The sequence below is a fragment of the Manis pentadactyla genome, chromosome 4 (genome assembly GCF_030020395.1).
Source record: "Manis pentadactyla isolate mManPen7 chromosome 4, mManPen7.hap1, whole genome shotgun sequence".
NCBI classification, from domain to species: Eukaryota; Metazoa; Chordata; class Mammalia; order Pholidota; family Manidae; genus Manis; species Manis pentadactyla.
In genome coordinates this window covers 154,725,199-154,747,433 of record NC_080022.1, presented here as the reverse complement: position 1 = coordinate 154,747,433, position 22,235 = coordinate 154,725,199, and the positions used below count along the sequence as shown (strand labels likewise).

The 22,235-nt window shown below is 36.5% G+C and overlaps 1 pseudogene; it reads right to left on the bottom strand.

Moving 5' to 3' along the window:
• Window positions 1-7,401: 7,401 nt before the first annotated feature.
• LOC130683536 (protein phosphatase 1D-like) overlaps window positions 7,402-22,235 on the bottom strand; it is a 30,268-nt pseudogene continuing 15,434 nt past the window's right edge.

Sequence of the window (22,235 nt, the reverse complement as noted above, 5' to 3'; positions counted from 1 at the left end):
AAGAGATCACAGATGCCAGAAAGGAGATCGCAGAAATGAAACAAACTCTGGAAGGGTTTATAAGCAGAATGGATAGAATGCAAGAGGCCATTGATGGAATTGAAATCAGAGAACAGGAACGCATGGAAGCTGACATAGAGAGAGACAAAAGGATCTCCAGGAATGAAACAATATTAAGAGAACTGTGTGACCAATCTAAAAGGAGCAATATCCGTATTATAGGGGTCCCAGAAGAAGAAGAGAGAGGCAAAGAGATGGAAAGTATCTTAGAAGAAATAATTGCTGAAAACTTCCCCACACTGGGGGAGGAAGTAATCAAACAGACCACGGAAATACACAGAACCCCCAACAGAAAGGATCCAAGAAGGGCAACACCAAGACACATAATAATTAAAATGGCAAAGATCAAGGACAAGGAAAGAGTGTTAAAGGCAGCTAGAGAGAAAAAGGTCACCTATAAAGGGAAACCCATCAGGCTAACGTCAGATTTCTCAACAGAAACCCTACAGGCCAGAAGAGAATGGCATGATATATTTAATACAATGAAACAGAAGGGCCTTGAACCAAGGATACTGTATCCAGCACGACTATCATTCAAATATGATGGTGGGATTAAACAATTCCCAGACAAACAAAAGCTGAGGGAATTTGCTTTCCACAAACCACCTCTACAGAACATCTTACAGGGACTGCTCTAGATGGGAGCACTCCTAGAAAGAGCACAGCACAAAACACCCAACATATGAAGAATCGAGGAGGAGGAACAAGAAGGGAGAGAAGAAAAGAATCTCCAGACAGTGTATATAACAGCTCAATAAGCGAGCTAAGTTAGGCAGTAAGATACTAAAGAGGCTAACCTTGAACCTTTGGTAACCACGAATTTAAAGCCTGCAATGGCAATAAGTACATATCTTTCAATAGTCACCCTAAATGTTAATGGGTTGAATGCACCAATCAAAAGACACAGAGTAACAGAATGGATAAAAAAGCAAGACCCATCTATATGCTGCTTACAAGAAACTCACCTCAAACCCAAAGACATGTACAGACTAAAAGTCAAGGGATGGAAAAACATATTTCAAGCAAACAACAGTGAGAAGAAAGCAGGGGTTGCAGTACTAATATCAGACAAAATAGACTTCAAAACAAAGAAAGTAACAAGAGATAAAGAAGGACACTACATAATGATAAAGGGCTCAGTCAAACAAGAGGATATAACCATTCTAAATATATATGCACCCAACACAGGAGCACCAGCATATGTGAAACAAATACTAACAGAACTAAAGGGGGATATAGACTGCAATGCATTCATTCTAGGAGACTTCAACACACCACTCACCCCAAAGGATAGATCCACTGGGCAGAAAATAAGTAAGGACACGGAAGCACTGAACAACACAGTAGAGCAGATGGACCTAATAGACATCTATAGAACTCTACATCCAAAAGCAGCGGGATATACATTCTTCTCAAGTGCACATGGAACATTCTCCAGAATAGACCACATACTAGGCCACAAAAAGAGCCTCAGAAAATTCCAAAAGATTGAAATCCTACCAACCAACTTTTCAGACCACAAAGGCATAAAACTAGAAATAAACTGTACAAAGAAAGCAAAGAGGCTCACGAACACATGGAGGCTTAACAACATGCTCCTAAATAATCAATGGATCAATGACCAAATCAAAATGGAGATCCAGCAATATATGGAAACAAATGACAACAACAACACTAAGCCCCAACTTCTGTGGGACACAGCAAAAGCAGTCTTAAGAGGAAAGTATATAGCAATCCAAGCATATTTAAAAAAGGAAGAGCAATCCCAAATGAATGGTCTAATGTCACAATTATCGAAATTGGAAAAAGAAGAACAGATGAGGCCTAAGGTCAGCAGAAGGAGGGACATAATAAAGATCAGAGAAGAAATAAATAAAATTGAGAAGAATAAAACAATAGCAAAAATCAATGAAACCAAGAGCTGGTTCTTCGAGAAAATAAACAAAATAGATAAGCCTCTAGCCAGACTTATTAAGAAGAAAAGAGAGTCAACACAAATCAACAGTATCAGAAACGAGAAAGGAAAAATCACGACGGACCCCACGGAAATGCAAAGAATTATTGGAGAATACTATGAAAACCTATATGCTAACAAGCTGGGAAACCTAGGAGAAATGGACAACTTCCTAGAAAAATATAACCTTCCAAGATTGACCCAGGAAGAAACAGAAAATCTAAACAGACCAATTACCGGCAACGAAATTGAAGAGGTAATCAAAAAACTACCAAAGAACAAAACCCCCGGGCCAGATGGATTTACCTCGGAATTTTATCAGACTTGCAGGGAAGACATAATACCCATTCTCCTTAAAGTTTTCCAAAAAATAGAGGAGGAGGGGATACTCCCAAACTCATTCTATGAAGCTAACATCACCCTAATACCAAAACCAGGCAAAGACCCCACCAAAAAAGAAAACTACAGACCAATATCCCTGATGAACGTAGATGCAAAAATACTCAACAAAATATTAGCAAACCGAATTCAAAAATACATCAAAAGGATCATACACCATGACCAAGTGGGATTCATCCCAGGGATGCAAGGATGGTACAACATTCGAAAGTCCATCAACATCATCCACCACATCAACAAAAAGAAAGACAAAAACCACATGATCATCTCCATAGATGCTGAAAAAGCATTTGACAAAGTTCAACATCCATTCATGTTAAAAACTCTCAGCAAAATGGGAATAGAGGGCAAGTACCTCAACATAATAAAGGCCATCTATGATAAACCCACAGCCAACATTATACTGAACAGCGAGAAGCTGAAAGCATTTCCTCTGAGATCGGGAACTAGACAGGGATGCCCACTCTCTCCACTGTTATTTAACATAGTACTGGAGGTCCTAGCCACGGCAATCAGACAAAATAAAGAAATACAAGGAATCCAGATTGGTAAAGAAGAAGTTAAACTGTCACTATTTGCAGATGACATGATACTGTACATAAAAAACCCTAAAGACTCCACCCCAAAACTACTAGAACTGATATCGGAATACAGCAAAGTTGCAGGATACAAAATCAACACACAGAAATCTGTGGCTTTCCTATATACTAACAATGAACCAACAGAGAGAGAAATCAGGAAAACAACTCCATTCACAATTGCATCAAAAAAAATAAAATACCTAGGAATAAACCTAACCAAAGAAGTGAAAGACTTATACTCTGAAAACTACAAGTCACTCTTAAGAGAAATTAAAGGGGACACTAACAGATGGAAACTCATCCCATGCTCGTGGCTAGGAAGAATTAATATCATCAAAATGGCCATCCTGCCCAAAGCAATATACAGATTTGATGCAATCCCTATGAAACTACCAGCAACATTCTTCAATGAACTGGAACAAATAATTCAAAAATTCATATGGAAACACCAAAGACCCCGAATAGCCAAAGCAATCCTGAGAAAGAAGAATAAAGTAGGGGGGATCTCACTCCCCAACTTCAAGCTCTACTATAAAGCCATAGTAATCAAGACAATTTGGTACTGGCACAAGAGCAGAGCCACAGACCAATGGAACAGACTAGAGAATCCAGACATTAACCCAGACATATATGGTCAATTAATATTTGATAAAGGAGCCATGGACATACAATGGCGAAATGACAGTCTCTTCAACAGGTGGTGCTGGCAAAACTGGACAGCTACATGTAGGAGAATGAAACTGGACCACCGTCTAACCCCATATACAAAAGTAAACTCAAAATGGATCAAAGACCTGAATGTAAGCCATGAAACCATTAAACTCCTGGAAGAAAACATAGGCGAAAACCTCTTAGACATAAACATGAGTGACCTCTTCTTGAACATATCTCCCCGGGCAAGGAAAACAACAGCAAAAATGAGTAAGTGGGACTATATTAAGCTGAAAAGCTTCTGTACAGCAAAAGACACCATCAATAGAACAAAAAGGATCCCTACAGTATGGGAGAATATATTTGAAAATGACACATCCGATAAAGGCTTGACGTCCAGAATATATAAGGAGCTCTCACGCCTCAACAAACAAAAAACAAATAACCCAATTAAAAAATGGGCAGAGGAACTGAACAGACGGTTCTCCAAAAAAGAAATACAGATGGCCAACAGACACATGAAAAGATGCTCCACATCGCTAATTATCAGAGAAATGCAAATTAAAACTACAATGAGGTATCACCTCACACCAGTAAGGATGGCTGCCATCCAAAAGACAAACAATAACAAATGTTGGCGAGGCTGTGGAGAAAGGGGAACCCTCCTACACTGCTGGTGGGAATGTAAGTTAGTTCAACCATTGTGGAAAGCAGTATGGAGGTACATCAAAATGCTCAAAACAGACTTACCATTTGACCCAGGAATTCCACTCCTAGGAATTTACCCTAAGAATGCAGCAATCAAGTTTGAGAAAGACAGATGCACCCCTATGTTTATTGCAGCACTATTTACAATAGCCAAGAATTGGAAGCAACCTAAATGTCCATCAATAGATGAATGGATAAAGAAGATGTGGTACATATACACAATGGAATACTACTCAGCTATAAGAAAAGGGCAAATCCAATCATTTGCAGCAACATGGATGGAGCTGGAGGGTATTATGCTCAGTGAAACAAGCCAAGCGGAGAAAGAGAAATACCAAATGATTTCACTTATCTGTGGAATATAAGAACAAAGGAAAAACTGAAGGAACAAAACAGCAGCAGAATCACAGAACTCAAGAATGGACTAACAGGTACCAAAGGGAAAGGGACTGGGGAGGATGGGTGGGTAGGGAGGGATAAGGGGGGGAGAAGTAGGGGGGTATTAAGATTAACATGCATGGGGGGGTAGGAGAAAAGGGAGGGCTGTACAACACAGAGAAGGCAAGTAGTGATTCTACAACATTTTGCTATGCTGATGGACAGTGACTGTAAAGGGGTTTATAGGGGAGACCTGGTATAGGGGAGAGCCTAGTAAACATAATATTCGTCATGTAAGTGTAGATTAGTGATAGCAAAAAAAAAAAAAAAAAAAAAAGGGCAGTTCCTGTGTGGTAACCTCCAACGAGTTCTACACAAGGGTATAAAGGGCATATAAAAGTGTAGGCAAAGGGTCTGTTTGTGTTTATACAGAGGATCAAAGCCTAATTGGGCTACCCTGAAAATGAACTAAGATACGATATGAAAAAGAACTTCCAACATCTGCACCCTCTGGAAGACTCATGCCAGAAGATGATCATCAAAAAACCCCAACAAAGATCCACGCACTGCTACAGCTGTAGATGCACTCATCCCACCAGTTCCTGGACCTGCCATGGGAATGAGGAAGGAGATATCTAAGCTGGCCTGTGCATACAGTAAAACAACAAAATTGGACTGGATCTATACTGTTGGAACTCAACCAAGAATTTGGAGAAGTGCAAATTGTAGCGCTCCAAAGTCTTACAACTACAAACTATTTATTGTTAAAAGAACATATGGCATGTGAACAGTCCCCAGGAATGGGTTGTTTTAATTTGTCTGATTTCTCTAAGACTGTTCAAGTTCATTTGGACAATATCCACCATATCATAGATAAGTTTTCACAAATGCCTAAGGTGCCTAACTGGTTTTCTTGGTTTCACTGCAGATGGCTGGTAATTACAGATATGCTTTGGTTATGTAACTCTACTCCTATTATGTTAATGTGTGTGTGCAATTTAAGTAGTAGCTTAAAACCTATACATGCTGAAGTTACTCTACAAGAAGATATATCAAAGAAATAATCAATCTTCCCATGTTTTCTTCCGCCTGCTACTTCTATAGCTTTTCTTCTTCCTTCCTAATTACAACCCTTAAATAGAATTCGTGCCTCATATCAAATTTACCGAGTATCATAATTCTTCCAAGTGGTAAAGATACCTCAAGACAAATGCTGGGCATAGAAGCCACAGGGCATAAATATGCAAAGAAGTAAAAAGCTAACTTTTTCAAACAATAAGGCTTCTCTCTCACTTACCAACTTCACATTTCCCTGTATGGCCCCGGAAGATGACTGGTTAGCCAGAGACGGGTAAGATTCCTCAAGGGAGGAACAACCTAAGACAGGCACAGTCGCAGGGGGGCCATCAGGTGAGAAATTGGGGATCAACAGAGGTGAGGCTTAGAACCTCACCCCCCCGTTCTGAGAGAAATCTTCTGCATACGTGGATGTTTTATTGCCCTTGTCTAGCTTGGATTAACACATAGTCTACAGGCACACACCTGATCATCTACATGTGCTCTCTTACAACACTAAACTATGTTTTCTACCTTTATCTTGTATCTACCTACCACTTCAGCATTTTATTAAAAATAATAATAATAAAGAGAGAAATGTGGTATCCACATATAAATCAAGTATAAAAACCAAATCAGTATTCATATTTGAACTGACTGTTTAGAGTTCATAATGCATGAGCAAAACCGAAAGTTTCTGTGATGACTGCCCTTGTACTGTTCACTATGTAACTTATTCATTATGTAAGAATTTGTTCTACATGTAAAAACTTGTTTGTTATGCCTCAGAAGATTGGAGACTGACAAAAATTAGGCTTGGGGTGGAATAATGATTGTGCATTGAGCATTGACTCCCCTATACAGAATTTTATTGTCGTGAACAACCATTTGATCAATAAATATGAGAGATGCCCTCACAAAAAAAAAAAAAAAAAGGACAGACTTCCAATGGTAAAATAAATTAGTAACCGGGATGTAATGTATAGCATAAGGAATATAGTCAAGATATTGTAACAGCCTGGTAGGGTGATAGCTGGAACCTAGAATTATGTATATAAATGTTCTACCACTGTGTTGTACACTTGAAACTCATGTAATGTAATACTGTGTGTCAACTACCCTTCAATAAAAAATAATTATTAAAAAAAAAAAAAAAAAAATCCTGGAATAGAGAATCTGACTGATCTAGCTGGGGTCATATGCCTGACCTTTTATGTTTTACAAAAGGACCCTGAATAGGAATGTCTAAATTTAGACTGCACATGGTAGGGGAGATGTAACTTCACAAAAAGAAATTAGGATATTATTTAGTAAGAAAAGAAAATATATACGGGACAACCCACAATCTTATATACCACCAAATCAAATGTCCTTTAATTTCCTAATGGGCTTTGTGAATGCTACAGCTCTACTTTGTGATTTTCCTTGGCCCCTTCTTCTTCAAGCCTTAAAAATATCACTTTTTAATGAATATTCCCTGATCATCCTCTCTAAAGTAGCTCTCCCTTGATACCTTCTACCCCTCCCACCAATTACTGGTGCATCATCTAGTTTAATTCCTTTATGACATCTTTTTTACATTAATTTTCTCATGTTTATTAACTATTACCCCAAGTAGGTTATAGGTTCCATGAAAACTGGGACTATTTGCATTTGATCACCAAAGATGAACAAGAGATAGTAAAATGATAGGTAAAATGATCTTTTGAAAATGTAAATGATATGATGTTACTCCTTAGTTTAATTTCCTTCAATGCTTCCGAGTACATTCAGACTAGAATGCAAGCATCTGCCACGATGTGGCCCATGTCTGCCTCACTAACTCCAGCCTTTCGATAGTTCCGAGAATATGCCAAGCTCCTTCGCAATTTAGGATCCATGCCTTGAATATTACTCCACAGGCTCCACACAAGAATTGCTCCTTCTGTCATCAAATCTCAGCAAAATAACACTTCCTAAGAGGAGCATTTCCACCATACTATCTGAAATACTTTTCCTTCTAAATTATTCTTTATCACAGGACTCTGTTTCTTTCTCTTATAGTATTTCCCAATTTGTAATGATTTCGTTTATAAGCTTACTTGTTCGTTGTCTCCCCAACTATATAGTCTTGCTCCGTGAGGAAAGAGTATATCTGTATTATCTCTCCAAAGCCTAACACAGAGCATGGAATCCAAGCCAGTACTCAAGCATCTGTTAGAGGAAAGGAGAAAAGGAAAAATTGGTATTTCCTAAGACAAATTTTCTTTAGAAGAAAACTTAACCAGAACATTCATAGTAAGGTATTTCCATAGCTATAATTCTCTAGCCTTCCTTCCAAAACCAGTGGACTACAAAACAACTATTTTTACTTTGTCATGGGCAATTTACTTTGCTATCTGAAGAAAAATAGAAACTTGAAGGTACTTAAAAAGAAATATGAAGTGCTATAGTAAGGCAAGACACTTAAAAATAGTTTTAGGGGTAACATCAAGTCTGGGCATACCTATACTTCCCCAAGTATGGCGGGGAATTAGCAAAACACTGAACATGATTCGTGATCAAAGAGCAACTGGCACTGAAATCCACACTTTAACCTTCCCCTCAATTCAATTTTAAAGCATTTAACATACCATATTTCTACCCCCATTATTACGTGCCAAGTGAGAGTTTAGTTCTCAGTCTCCCCTTTTACTTTTCCACTATATATCGTAGAAAATACAGTATGATTTCAGCAAATATAAGTCATACTTACCCAGTGCTCTTGCTACTGCCAGGAAAGGAATCTGGTCAATAACTGTGCTCCTTCTAACAGGTCCATTGTGAGTGAGCCGAGGTCGCTTCCAAACTACACGATTCAACCCAGACTTCTTCATCACACTAAAAAACAGAGCACACATAAATATTCTAAATGATTAAAATTAACAATTAAGGTAGTTCAGAGTGTAAAATATCAAATAAAATCAGATTATGTTATCACAAAATAATGACAAATCTGTTTCAGAATCAAAGATGCATAAACCAAAGTTTCTGTTCAGAGAGGAAAGACAAAATAGGATAGATTAAGATGAGGAGAATTTGGAGATTACTTAGGTAAGCCAGACGGAACAGAATGGAAGTAATGGAAAGAAAAGGAGTAGATAAAATGTCAAAGAAAAAAGCAAGACAACTTCATAACTAAAAAAAATTGAGGAGAATGTTCTAAATGGACAGGGATAAAACAGTCATAAAAGAAATTGAAAAGGAAAGGTTATATAGTTTTTGAGGGATTTGAGAGAACTTCAGTTTTGGTATTTTTTATTTGAGGAATTAATAGGAAATAACTCAATAGAAATATCTAGGTATTTAGATAAATCTGTATTTAGAAGTGTGAAACTAGACTTTGGAAATAGATTGGCTGTAAAGACTAGATGTAGATGTAGAAAACCCTACTAGAAATTTTAGAAATTTAGCACGATGGCAACAGAAATCAGTAATTAGTACAGAGAGGAGTTAGGACACTCCAGGGTACCTAAAACATGGAAATACAGTCAAATCTTTGAGCAAAAAAAAGTAATGACCAAAACACAATAAAGATGGTCTCTCAACCTGTACCTGGCATGGCTCAAACAGGAAAGTGACCCTTAAATGAATTTAATCATAATCAGCCTGAATTTTTAAAAAATCAGTAGAAGAAAAATGTTCCTCTGGAAGGCTAGAAAAACTGCGGGGAAGAGTGGCAAACAGCTTTTCCAAGAAACAATATTAACCTACCTGATATTAGGACAACCTGACAGACACACGCATAAGACAGAAGTTGATAACCATGAATCGAAGATAGATGATGCTAAAATAATCTAATTAAGTCTTCTCCGGTCCCATGTGTACCCGGAAACCCTTTGATTATAATCTGAAATTTCAGCTCATGTAGAGCAGGCCAGCTGACAATAATATGTGGTCTTCTTATCAGTTATTCTTCTCATTATTAATGAATTCAATAACATCCTGATGTATACTTGAGTCTCTTCTTAGTTTGCTATGTTGACTTAAATAGCATGACTCTATTCCCTAAAACTTTATAAACTCTGAAACTAAAACTCGTTTCAAGATATGGAGAGGTGAAGACAGGACAAGTAATGGTGAGTCTCTCCCAAAGGAATGTCACTATGAGATGTCACACACCTCAGCAGCACCAGCCAATGAACCTCCATCTATGGTTTTTCTATCTCTGTTCTAACTTCAAAGGAATGAAGATACTAGAGAGAGAAGAGATAACAAACAGAATAAAATTCTTAATAAAAGTAAAATAAAGGCATAAACCTTGTAAATGAAAAAAGACCAATATTTCTCTGAGCCACCAGAAACATGACTATGGCAGAAGGAAAACAGCGCCAATCTTCTTTCTAAAGTAGAAAGCAAGTTCATCTGGGCTTTCTCTCTCAGGAGAGGGCAGTTCTCTCACAGGAAACTTCTTGCAATGATGGAAATGTACACTCTGCACTGTCCAATACAACAGCGACTGGCCACGGGTGGCTACTGAACACTGTAAATGTGGATAGTGTGAAGGAGGGATTGAATTATTTTATTTAATTTTAGTTAAATCATATTTAAACTCAAATAGCCATATGTGGCTAGTGGCTACCAGAATGGACAGCACAGGGGAGTCATGAAGCAAGTACAGAATGACCAAACATTGTCCATGTGAACACAGAGAAGAAATTAAAGAAAGTTGCTCATTTATTATCCTTTTTGAGTGCCAGTTTCATTTGCAATTCTGAAAGCAACATTGTTCTAGGTCATAGCAAGAGTTAGAACATCAAAGGCAGTCATTTTGTTATTTTTATGCTTTTTCCACTGCTGACCCTCAAAAAACAAACAAAAGAGTAAACACTAAATCTACCATTCACAAGAATCTATGAAACTTAAGTTACAGAAGAGATACCAACGTTCTGCCTTCCTACCATAACAGGCCCTATTGTTCTTTCCTAAACTTATTTCCTAAAAAGTAAGGCTTAATACTTAGGTAATTACAGTAGCTACCCAAATTGCTTCTAATATAACTCTACCAAGAGCTCTCTTGATACTTAATATTCAAAGATATTATGGTCTCTGTGTTTCTGAGGAACAAAAGACAATGGTACTGGCTAAAACAACAAGTTTTAAATCCAACATCAAAAAAATCAAAGCAATGTTATAAAAGATGCTGCTTTATTACACTCTCTGCTATTGTCCTGTATGACTGAAAGGCATACACAAAGAACAGCCTGATAATGCAGAGAGCTGACTGAGCAGCAACAGAAGGCTAGAAAAACAGAGCACTGGCCAGTTGCCTAGGGTGAGACAGAAGGAAAAAAGGAAATAACTTGTAATAAAACAGCTCAATTTGGGCAAAAGGACACCTGCTCCCAAATGGCAAAGAGCATCTGTCCAACTATTCAGATGGTATTTTAAGTGATAAGACAAAAAACAAACTCTAAAAAAAGTTACTAATAATCAAAAAATATATAATTCTTAAAATTCATTTAAAAAGTTTAAATATTATTGAGAAAAGATCAATATTACAATTAAGTCTCAATTTTTTAAAAAAAGTATGGTTCTAAAACATGAACATATAGTACAGAAAAACAGAAAGCCCAGAAAAGGACCCAAATATTACAGGAATTGTTTGTAACTGCAAAGTCCACTTTATATGACTACCAGCAGTAAGCAGCAGTCTCAGATACACATTGACCTTCACACTCATTTCATCAGACTGCAGCCTGAAACCAGGCTCATAACTTCGGAGGATTCTGGACAGGAAACACAGTATACTAGCACGGCAGCTTTAGTCACGTAGTCTTCAGCAGTTTACAGAAATACAGGAGCCATTTTCTAGCCCTCCAACTGAGCTTCATATGCCACAGGAATCGGTTTTGTAATAGCCCTTGACTTCCTGGTCCCTGCACAGGTCAAACTGCATGTAATAACGGGCAACTAAGCTCTGTGCTTCCTAATAGAAATTTACAGTCCATTCAAAATCTTTCCTACCCAGATGCAGTTCCATTCAAGGGTCATTCTGCAATAAGCAATGTTACCTTATAACATAGCTGACATTCAATATTTATCGGTAAACTCAAGATCATCTTCCCACTGAAGAAGGATTTTATGCCTGGGAAGCGTTCTAATCAGAAGGAAATATGTACAATTGTTTCAAGTGGCTACTAGTGCCATCAAGGAAAAAATACTAACTTTTATCCCTACTATATAGCTTAGATTTTAAAGTTTCAAACATACTGAAGATTAAAATGTAAAAGATGAAACCATACAAGTACTAGAAAAGTGCTTCTCAAAATATGCTTCCAGACCTTTTCAGGGCGTCTATGAGGTCAAAATTATTTTCATAATAATACTATGACCATATGGATACAGTAGAGTTTTTAACAGACTGACAAGACTTGGTATTACACTGTATAATAAAATGTGCCAATCTTTGGAAGATCTGCATAACTCAGCTAACCTGTTACAAACAACCAATGAATATGTTACAAAATGACACATGGGGACTATACTATATGATTCCAACTATATGACATTCTAGAAAAAGCAAAACTATGGAGACAAAAGACCCAGTGGTTGCCAGGAGTAAGGGGGAGGAAGGAATAAACTAGGCAGAATACAGAGGTTTTTTTAGGCCAGTTAAACTTCTCTGTATGATACTATAATGATGGATACATGCCACACATTTGTCAAAACCCTAGAATGTACACCACCAACAGCAACCCCAGTGTAAACAGTGGACTTTCAAAGTAACATGTCAAAGAGGGTCGGTGATGGCAACAAATGTACTGCTCTAGTGCAGGATGTTGATTCTGGGAGAGGATGTACATATAGGAGGAGGCAGGGAATATATAGGAATTCTCTGCACTTTCTCATCAGTTTTGCTTGAACTTCAAAATGCTCTAAAAAAATGAAGCTTATTAATTTAAAAAGCCATGCATGATAAAAAATAATTTAACCAATGGCTCTTAATGTAAGAGTATGAAAAAGACATTGATATGATTTTAGATACCAAATTATTATTAACCTTTAAAAAATTACCTCTTTTTGAGTTTTGCAATAGTATCAAAGAGGAGTACCCCCAAACCATGGAAAACCTAATAAAATACTCTTCCCTTTTTCACCTATATATCTATATAAGGCCGCATTTTATTTCAGATATTGCAACACAACAGTTTGAGTGTAGAAGCTGATACAAGAATCTAACTGTCACCTATTAAGCCCGACATTGAAGAGATTTCCAAAACCATGTAACAATGCGAGGTTACTAAAGGTTTGTTTTGGAAAATAGCTATTTTTTCATTAAAAACATTATTTATGTTAACACTTAAGGAGTTTATTATAGTTCTTTTTCAATTAATTAACAAATATTTGAAAATGTCTCCATTTTAGTTTCTAATATGGTAAAATCAATATATATGTAGCCCACATAAAGTGAAACTCTTTGAGGTCCTCATTTTTTAAGAGTATAAAGGGTTCCCAAGGCCAAAAATATTCATAACTGCTATACTAGAAGAAAGCATAAAAGAATTTAATAACCTCAGAATGTGAGAATTGTGTGTATGGTACAAAAACCTGAAGCTGTAACAGAAGAGATTGATAAGCTTAACTGCATTAAAATAAACTTCCATGTGGGAAAAATATTCCAGGAGGATAATAAAAAGAAAAACTGTGAAAACAGCATCTGAGACACAAATTACTTACATTAATTAAAAAAGACTAATTTCTCTAAAGTGTAAGTGGCTCCTACACATTAATATGAAAAAGGCTAATAACTTTCCCCCAAATGAACAGTGAATACAAACAGAAATACACAGAAAAGGAAATATAAATGGCTCTTAAACAAAAAGATACTCAACCTTTCTCATAACATAAATTCAAATCAAACATCACCAAGATGCCTTTTTAAAAAATCTAAAATCAGGTATGACAAAAGTTCTATCCACATATACTGCTGATTGAAGTGTAAACTGGTAAAACCTCCATGGAGACAAATAGTTATCAACATTCAAAACCTACTCCTTTTTGACCCACTCATCACACTTCTAAGAAATGATCCTAAAAATACATTCACACTGTACAAAAACATGCATGAGCAGGATTTTTCTTTTTGTTGTAGTGATTGTAATGAAAAAATTTGAAATAAATATCCTTCAACAGGAGGACTTGATAAATAAATGATGGTATATTCACACATGGTACAGCTTCATACTTGCTGGCATATGAATCTCTCTCTATTAAGGGATACCCAGTAATACTGGCTTCTTGTAGGTGGATAAGAACTGGGTAGACTGTAGGACAGTAGTAGCTGGGAGACCCTCTACAGTACATCATTTTATGCTACTTGAATTTTAACCAAGTGAATGCTAAGAAAAAAAGGTGACTATATAGAAATCAACATTCAGAAAAATGTTAACATTTGGTGAATTTCTATCCTATTCCTACTTCTCTGCATAGTTGCAATGACACATTTTATATCCTACTTATTTTGTAACCAATAAGCATTCTCCTGTTATTAAACATCTTCCCATATACATGAGTGTTCATTTCACTATTCTCTGTACCTTTACTTATGTTTAAAAATTGCCATAACACCGTGATTTTTCAAATTTGACCTTTAAATATTATTTTTAATGGCTACATCATATTTAACCATTCTCCAGCTGTTGGACCTTCAAGTGATATTCAGTCTTTATCCATCATTAAACATTGCTATTCAGATATTTTGGCTCACATTTCAGATTTCTTCTTTAGAGTAGATTCCTGCAATTACTGAGTCTATAAACATTTAAAGCTAGTGGTATATATTATATTCCTATATTAGTTGTACCAATTTATAATCCTACCAACAAAAGACTCATTTCAACAAAAATACTGAGTAGTAGCTTTGTTTTTTTTAATCTTTGCTAATCCAAGAGCAGAAAATAGTTTCATTTCAATGTTAACAACATTTTTTCAAATGTTTACTATTATTCTGCACTTTTGTTGTTTAAATTTCCTCTCCTTTATCTACCTATCAGGGAAAGGCAGAGTTTTGGTGTTTTTCTTACTGATTTTTTTTAACTCTATAGTTTAAGGATGTTAACTCTCGCCCAGTTTATTGTTTCTGAAAAAGATAATTTTTACTTAATAAAAACAAGAAAAAGGCAAGTAGTAATATCATGCTAAGGCCTTAGTTAGAATAATTATTTAGAAAACACTGTATTCTATTTAACTTGCCTCGGACCCTGAATTTTTAAAAATTAGTATTGGGATAATTCTTATTTTTCACATGTAATTCATGCTTCTCTTAGAATAATCTCACATTTTGTATTTTAGTTTATAGCATAAAAATACTGTATCACAAAAATATTATGAAGTCAGTTTCAATTCACAGTTTAAAAATTATCTATACATTAAGACAGCTTACAAAGTACACATTAAGACAAGTTCAAATAGAGAAAAGAAAAACTAGCAAAGGTTTGCAGCACATACAACAGAAATAAAAGAAAAAACCTAAAGGATAATTCTCATGAAATTCTATTCCCAAAGACAGACTGAAACTATTCTGCCCTGGAACTCTTAAGGGCTGCTCTGTTTAGATTCTCAAGATCATGCTGATCAATACTTAGGTAAAAAGTTTTCAATAAATCCTTGAAAGTGTTGTTACTTGAGTCCCACTAAAATATTTCCCTTTGGAGCCATCATCAGTAATAAAAGTCAATTCAAAATAATGAGATAAAAATGAATGCACATGGGTACTTTATCAGACAAATGAAAACCTGTAATACTAAGAGAGTAATTTCATTAAAAGGGAGAAGTAGGTCAGTATGTTTAGTAAAGCAAGAAGGACTAAACAGAACCAAGAGAGGAAAGACAACACAGCACAATGATTACCTCCCACCAAGTCCTTCGATTCGTTCTCTTTCCTTAGGAAGTTCTGGCATATGGTCCTGTGTCACTTCCACAGCTCGGACAAAATCATCCTTCGGGTCTTCCTGAATTCCAAGAACCACCCCTGAGTCACCCACGTGAGCTACATACATCTTCAAGCCTCGTATGACGACCACACTGGCAGTTGTTCCTGATGTGCTGGGAAGACCTGTCATAGTCTTTGGCCATTCTGCTGTAATTAAGAAATACAGTATTTTACCCTTCCAGGTGTAAACATTAACACTGTATCAAAATAAAAACAGCAACATATCCTGAATTCGCATAGGAAAAAATTTAAGAAAAAAATTTTGAAACCAATTCAGGAAGGACCTATGTTAATCCCTTCATCAATATGTTAATATATTAATTCATAAGTAAAGCAATTATATCACAACCATCAAACCGATCCTAGGAGAAAAATATTACAGGATAGATTTACTAGTTCTATGTGAGTCTTAGTCCTAACTACATTTAGTGGCAAGGATGTGTTAAGAGCATTGGTATCATATTGCCAGTAGCTTAGTTATCTCTTTATTAATGTCTTTGAAAAGTCTTGATTTGTTATTGAAATAACTATTTTGCATATTTATAACCTAATAAATAATATTTATCAAGTACTCATACTATATATCAGGTTCTGAGCTAAGAGCTTTTCATGTTTTACCTCAAATAATGCTGGCAACAAACCAATTAGATAGGAAAGATTATTACAATTATTTTTATTTTGCAGATGAGGAAATCAGTACTTTGCTTAAGAAACTTGTTCAATCTACATCCAAAAGCAACAGGATACACATTCTTCTCAAGTGCACATGGAACATTCTCCAGAATAAACCACATACTAGGCCACAAAAAGACCTTCAGTAAATTCCAAAAGGTTGAAAAACTACCAACCAACTTTTCAGACCACAAAGGTATAAAACTAGAAATAAATTGTACGAAGAAAGGAAAAAGGCTCACAAACACATGGAGGCTTAACAACATGTAACTAAATAATCAATGGATCGATGACCAAATTAAAATGGAGATCCGGCAATATATGGAAACAAATGACAACAACAACAAAAAGCCCCAACTTTTGTGGGATGCAGCAAAAGCAGTCTTCAGAGGAAAGAATATAGCAATCCAGGCATATTTTAAGAAGGAAGAACACCCTAATACCAAAACCAGGCAAAGACACCACCAAAAAAGAAAACTACAGACCAATATCCCTGATGAATGTAGACGCAAAAATACTCAACAAAATTTTAGCAAACCGAATTCAAAAATACATCAAAACCATCGTACACCATGACCAAGTGGGATTCATCCCAGGGATGCAAGGATGGCACAACATTCGAAAGTCCATCAATATCATCCACCACATCAACAAAAAGAAAGACAAAAACCACATGATCATCTCCATAGATGCTGAAAAAGCATTTGACAAAGTTCAACATCCATTCATGATAAAAACTCTCAGCAAAATGGGAATAGAGGGCAAGTACCTCAACATAATAAAGGCCATCTATGATAAACCCACAGCCAACATTATATTGAATAGCGAGAAGCTGAAAGCATTTCCGCTGAGATCGGGAACTAGACAGGGATGCCCACTCTCCCCACTGTTATTTAACATAGTACTGGAGGTCCTAGCCATGGCAAACAGACAAAAAAAAAAAATACAAGGAATCCAGATTGGCAAAGAAGAAGTCAAACTGTCACTTTTTGCAGATGACATGACACTGTACATAAAAAACCCTAAAGACTCCACCCCAGAACTACTAGAACTGATATCGGAATACAGCAAAGTTGGAGGATACAAAATCAACACACAGAAATCTGTGGCTTTCCTATATACCAACAATGAACCAACAGAAAGAGAAATCAGGAAAACAACTCCATTCACAATTGCATCAAAAAAAATAAAATACCTAGGAATAAACCTAACCAAAGAAGTGAAAGACTTATATTCTGAAAACTACAAGTCACTCTTAAAAGAAATTAAAGGGGACACTAACAGATGGAAACGCATCACATGCTCATGGCTAGGAAGAATTAATATCGTCAAAATGGCCATCCTGCCCAAAGCAATATACAGATTTGATGCAATCCCTATGAAACTACCAGCAACATTCTTCAATGAACTGGAACAAATAATTCAAAAATTCATATGGAAACACCAAAGACCCCGAACAGCCAAAGCAATCCTGAGAAAGAAGAATACAGTAGGGGGGATCTCACTCCCCAACTTCAAGCTCTATTATAAAGCCATAGTAATCAAGACAATTTGGTACTGGCACAAGAACAGAGCCACAGACCAATGGAACAGACTAGAGAATCCAGACATTAACCCAGACATATATGGTCAATTAATATTTGATAAAGGAGCCATGGACATACAATGGCGAAATGACAGTCTCTTCAACAGATGGTGCTGGCAAAACTGGACAGCTACATGTAGGAGAATGAAACTGGACCATTGTCTAACCCCATATAAAAAAGTAAACTCAAAATGGATCAAAGACCTGAATGTAAGCCATGAAACCATTAAACTCTTGGAAGAAAACATAGGCACAAACCTCTTAGACATAAACATGAGTGACCTCTTCTTGAACATATCTCCCCGGGCAAGGAAAACAACAGCAAAAATGAACAAGTGGGACTATATTAAGCTGAAAAGCTTCTGTACAGCAAAAGACACCATCAATAGAACAAAAAGGAACCCTACAGTATGGGAGAATATCTTTGAAAATGACACATCCGATAAAGGCTTGACGTCCAGAATATATAAAGAGATCACACGCCTCAACAAACAAAAAACAAATAACCCAATTAAAAAATGGGCAAAGGAACTGAACAGACGGTTCTCCAAAAAAGAAATACAGATGGCCAACAGACACATGAAAAGATGCTCCACATCGCTAATTATCAGAGAAATGCAAATTAAAACTACAATGAGGTATCACCTCACACCAGTAAGGATGGCTGCCATCCAAAAGACAAACAACAACAAATGTTGGCGAGGCTGTGGAGAAAGGGGAACCCTCCTACACTGCTGGTGGGAATGTAAACTTGTTCAACCATTGTGGAAAGCAGTATGGAGGTACATCAAAATGCTCAAAACAGACATACCATTTGACCCAGGAATTGCACTCCTAGGAATTTACCCTAAGAATGCAGCAATCAAGTATGAGAAAGACCAATGTACCCCTATGTTTATCGCAGCACTATTTACAATAGCCAAGAATTGGAAGCAACCTAAATGTCCATCGATAGATGAATGGATAAAGAAGATGTGGTACATATACACAATGGAATACTACTCAGCCATAAGAAAAGGGCAAATCCAATCATTTGCAGCAACATGGATGGAGCTGGAGGGTATTATGCTCAGTGAAATAAGCCAAGCAGAGAAAGAGAAATACCAAATGATTTCACTCATCTGTGGAATATAAGAACAAAGGAAAAGCTGAAGGAACAAAACAGCAACAGAATCACAGAACTCAAGAATGGACTAACAGGTACCAAAGGGAAAGGGACTGGGGAGGATGGGTGGGTAGGGAGGGATAAGGGGGGGCAAAAAAAGGGGTATTAAGATTAGCATCCATAGCGGGGTGGGAGAAAGGGGAGGTCTGTACAACACAGAGAAGACAAGTAGTGATTCTACAACAGTTTGCTACGCTGATGGACAGTGACTGTAAAGGAGTATATAGGGGGGACCTGGTATAGGGGAGAGCCTAGTAAACAAAGTATTCGTCATGTAAGTGTAGATTAATGATTAAAAAAAAAAAAAAAGCAGTTCCTATGTGGTGACCTCTAATGAGTTCTACACAATGATATAAAAGGCATATAAAAGTGTAGGCAAAGGGTCTGTTTGTGTTTATACAGAGGATCAAAGCCTAATTTGGCTACCCCGAAAATGAACTAAGATACGATATGAAAAAGAACTTCCAACATCAGCACTCTCGGGAAGACTCATGACAGAAGATGATCAGCAAAAAAAAAAAAAACTCCAACAAAGATCCACGCACTGTCACAGATGTAGATGCACTCATCCCACCAGTTCCTGGACTTGCCATGGGAATGATGAAGGAGATATCTAAGCTGGCCTGTGCATACAGTAAAACAAAAATTGGACTGGATCTATACTGTTGGAACTCAAACAAGAATTAGGAGAAGTGCAAATTGTAGCACTCCAAAATCTTACAACCACAGACTATTTATCGTTAAAGAACATATGGGATATGAACAGTCCCCAGGAATGGGTTGTTCTAGTTTATCTGAATTCTCTCAGACTGTTTAAGTTCAGTTGGACAATATCCACCATATCATAGATAAGTTTTCACAAATGCCTAAGGTGCCTAACTGGTTTTCTTGGTTTCACTGGAGATGGCTGGTAATTACAGGTATGCTTTGGTTAGGTAACTATATTCCTATTATGTTAATGTGTGTGCACAATTTAATTAGTAGTTTAAAACCTATACATGCTGAAGTTACTCTACAAGAAGATATGTCAAAGAAATAATCAATCTTCCCAGGTTTTCTTCTGCCTACTTCTATAACTTTTCTTCTTCCTACCTAATCACAACCTTTAAACAGAACTCGTGCCACATGTCGAATTTACCGAGTATCATAATTCTTCCAAGTGGTAAAGACACCTCAAGACAAATGCTGGGCATAAAAGCCACAGGACATAAATATGCAAAGAAGTAAAAAGCTAACCTTTTCAAACAATAAGGCTTCTCTCTCACTTACCAACTTAACATTTCCCTGTATGGCCCCGGAAGATGACTGGTTAGCCAGAGACGGGTAAGATTCCTCAAGGGAGGAACAACCTAAGACAGGCACAGTCGCAGGAGGCCATCTGGTGAGAAAATGGGGAGCAGCAGAGGTGAGGCTTAGAACCTCCCCCCTCATGTTCTGAGAGAAATCTTCTGCATACATGGATGTTTATTGCCCTCGTCTAGCTCGGATTAACAAAGTCTACAGGCACACACCTGATCATCTACATTTGCTCTCTTACAACACTAAACTCTGTTTTCTACCTTTATCTCGTATCTACCTACCACTTCAGCATTTTATTAAAAATAATAATAATAGAGAAATGTGGTATCCACATATAAATCAAGTTTAAAAATCAAATGAGTATTCATATTTGAACTGACTGTGTATAGTTCATAATGCATGAACAAAACCAAAAGCTTCTGTGATGACTGCCCTTGCTCTGTTCACCATGTAACTTATTCACTATGTAAGAATTTGTACTCCATGTAAGAATTTGTTCATTATGCATTAGAAGATTGGAGACTGATGAAAATTAGGCTTGGGGTGGATTAATGATTGTGCATTGAGTATTGACCCCCCATACAGAAATTTATTGTGGTTAACAACTATTTGATCAATAAATATGAGAGATGTCCTCACAAAATATATATATATATATATGTACATATATATATATATATAAACACACTTCCAATTGTAAAATAAATAAGTAACCGGGATGTAATGTATAGCATAAGGAATATAGTCAAAATATTGTAACAACTTGGTATGGTGATACCTGGTACCTAGAATTATCATGTATATAAATGTTGAATCACTGTGTTGTACACCTGAAACTAATGTAATACAATACTGTTGTCAACTACCCTTCAATAAAAAATAAAAAAATAAAAAAGAAGGAAGAACAATCCCAAATGAACAGTCTAATGTCACAATTATCAAAATTGGAAAAAGAAAAAGAAATGAGGCCTAAGGTCAGCAGACAGAAGGACATAATAAAGATCAGAGAAGAGATAAATAAAATTGAGAAGAATAAAACAATAGAAAAAATCAATGAAACCAAGAGCTGGTTCTTAGAGAAAATAAACAAAATAGATAAGCCTCTAGCCAGACTTATTAAGAGAAAAAGAGAATCAACATACATCAACAGAATCAGAAACGAGAAAGGAAAAATCACGACAGACCGCACAGAAATACAAAGAATTATTAGAGAATACTATAAAGACCTATATGCTAACAAGCTGGAAAACCTAGGAGAAATGGACAACTTCCTAGAAAAATACAACCTTCCACAACTGACCCAGAAAGAAACAGAAAATCTAAACAGACCAATTACCAGCAACAAAATTGAATCAGTAATCAAAAAACTACCCAAGAATAAAACCCCAGGGGCAGATGGATTTACCTCAGAATTTTATCAGACATACAGAGAAAACATAATACCCATTCTCCTTAAACTTCTCCAAAAAATAGAAGAGGAGGGAATACCCCCAAACTCAGTCTATGAAGCTAACATCATCCTAATACCAAAACCAGGCAAAGACCCCACCAAAAAAGAAAACTACACACCAATATCCCTGATGAACGTAGATGCAAAAATACTCAACAAAATATTAGCAGACCGAATTCAAAAATACATCAAGAGGATCATACACCATGGCCAAGTGGGATTCATCCCAGGGATGCAAGGATGGTACAACATTCGAAAATCCATCCACATCATCCACAACATCAACAAAAAGAAGGACAAAAACCACATGATCATCTCCATACAT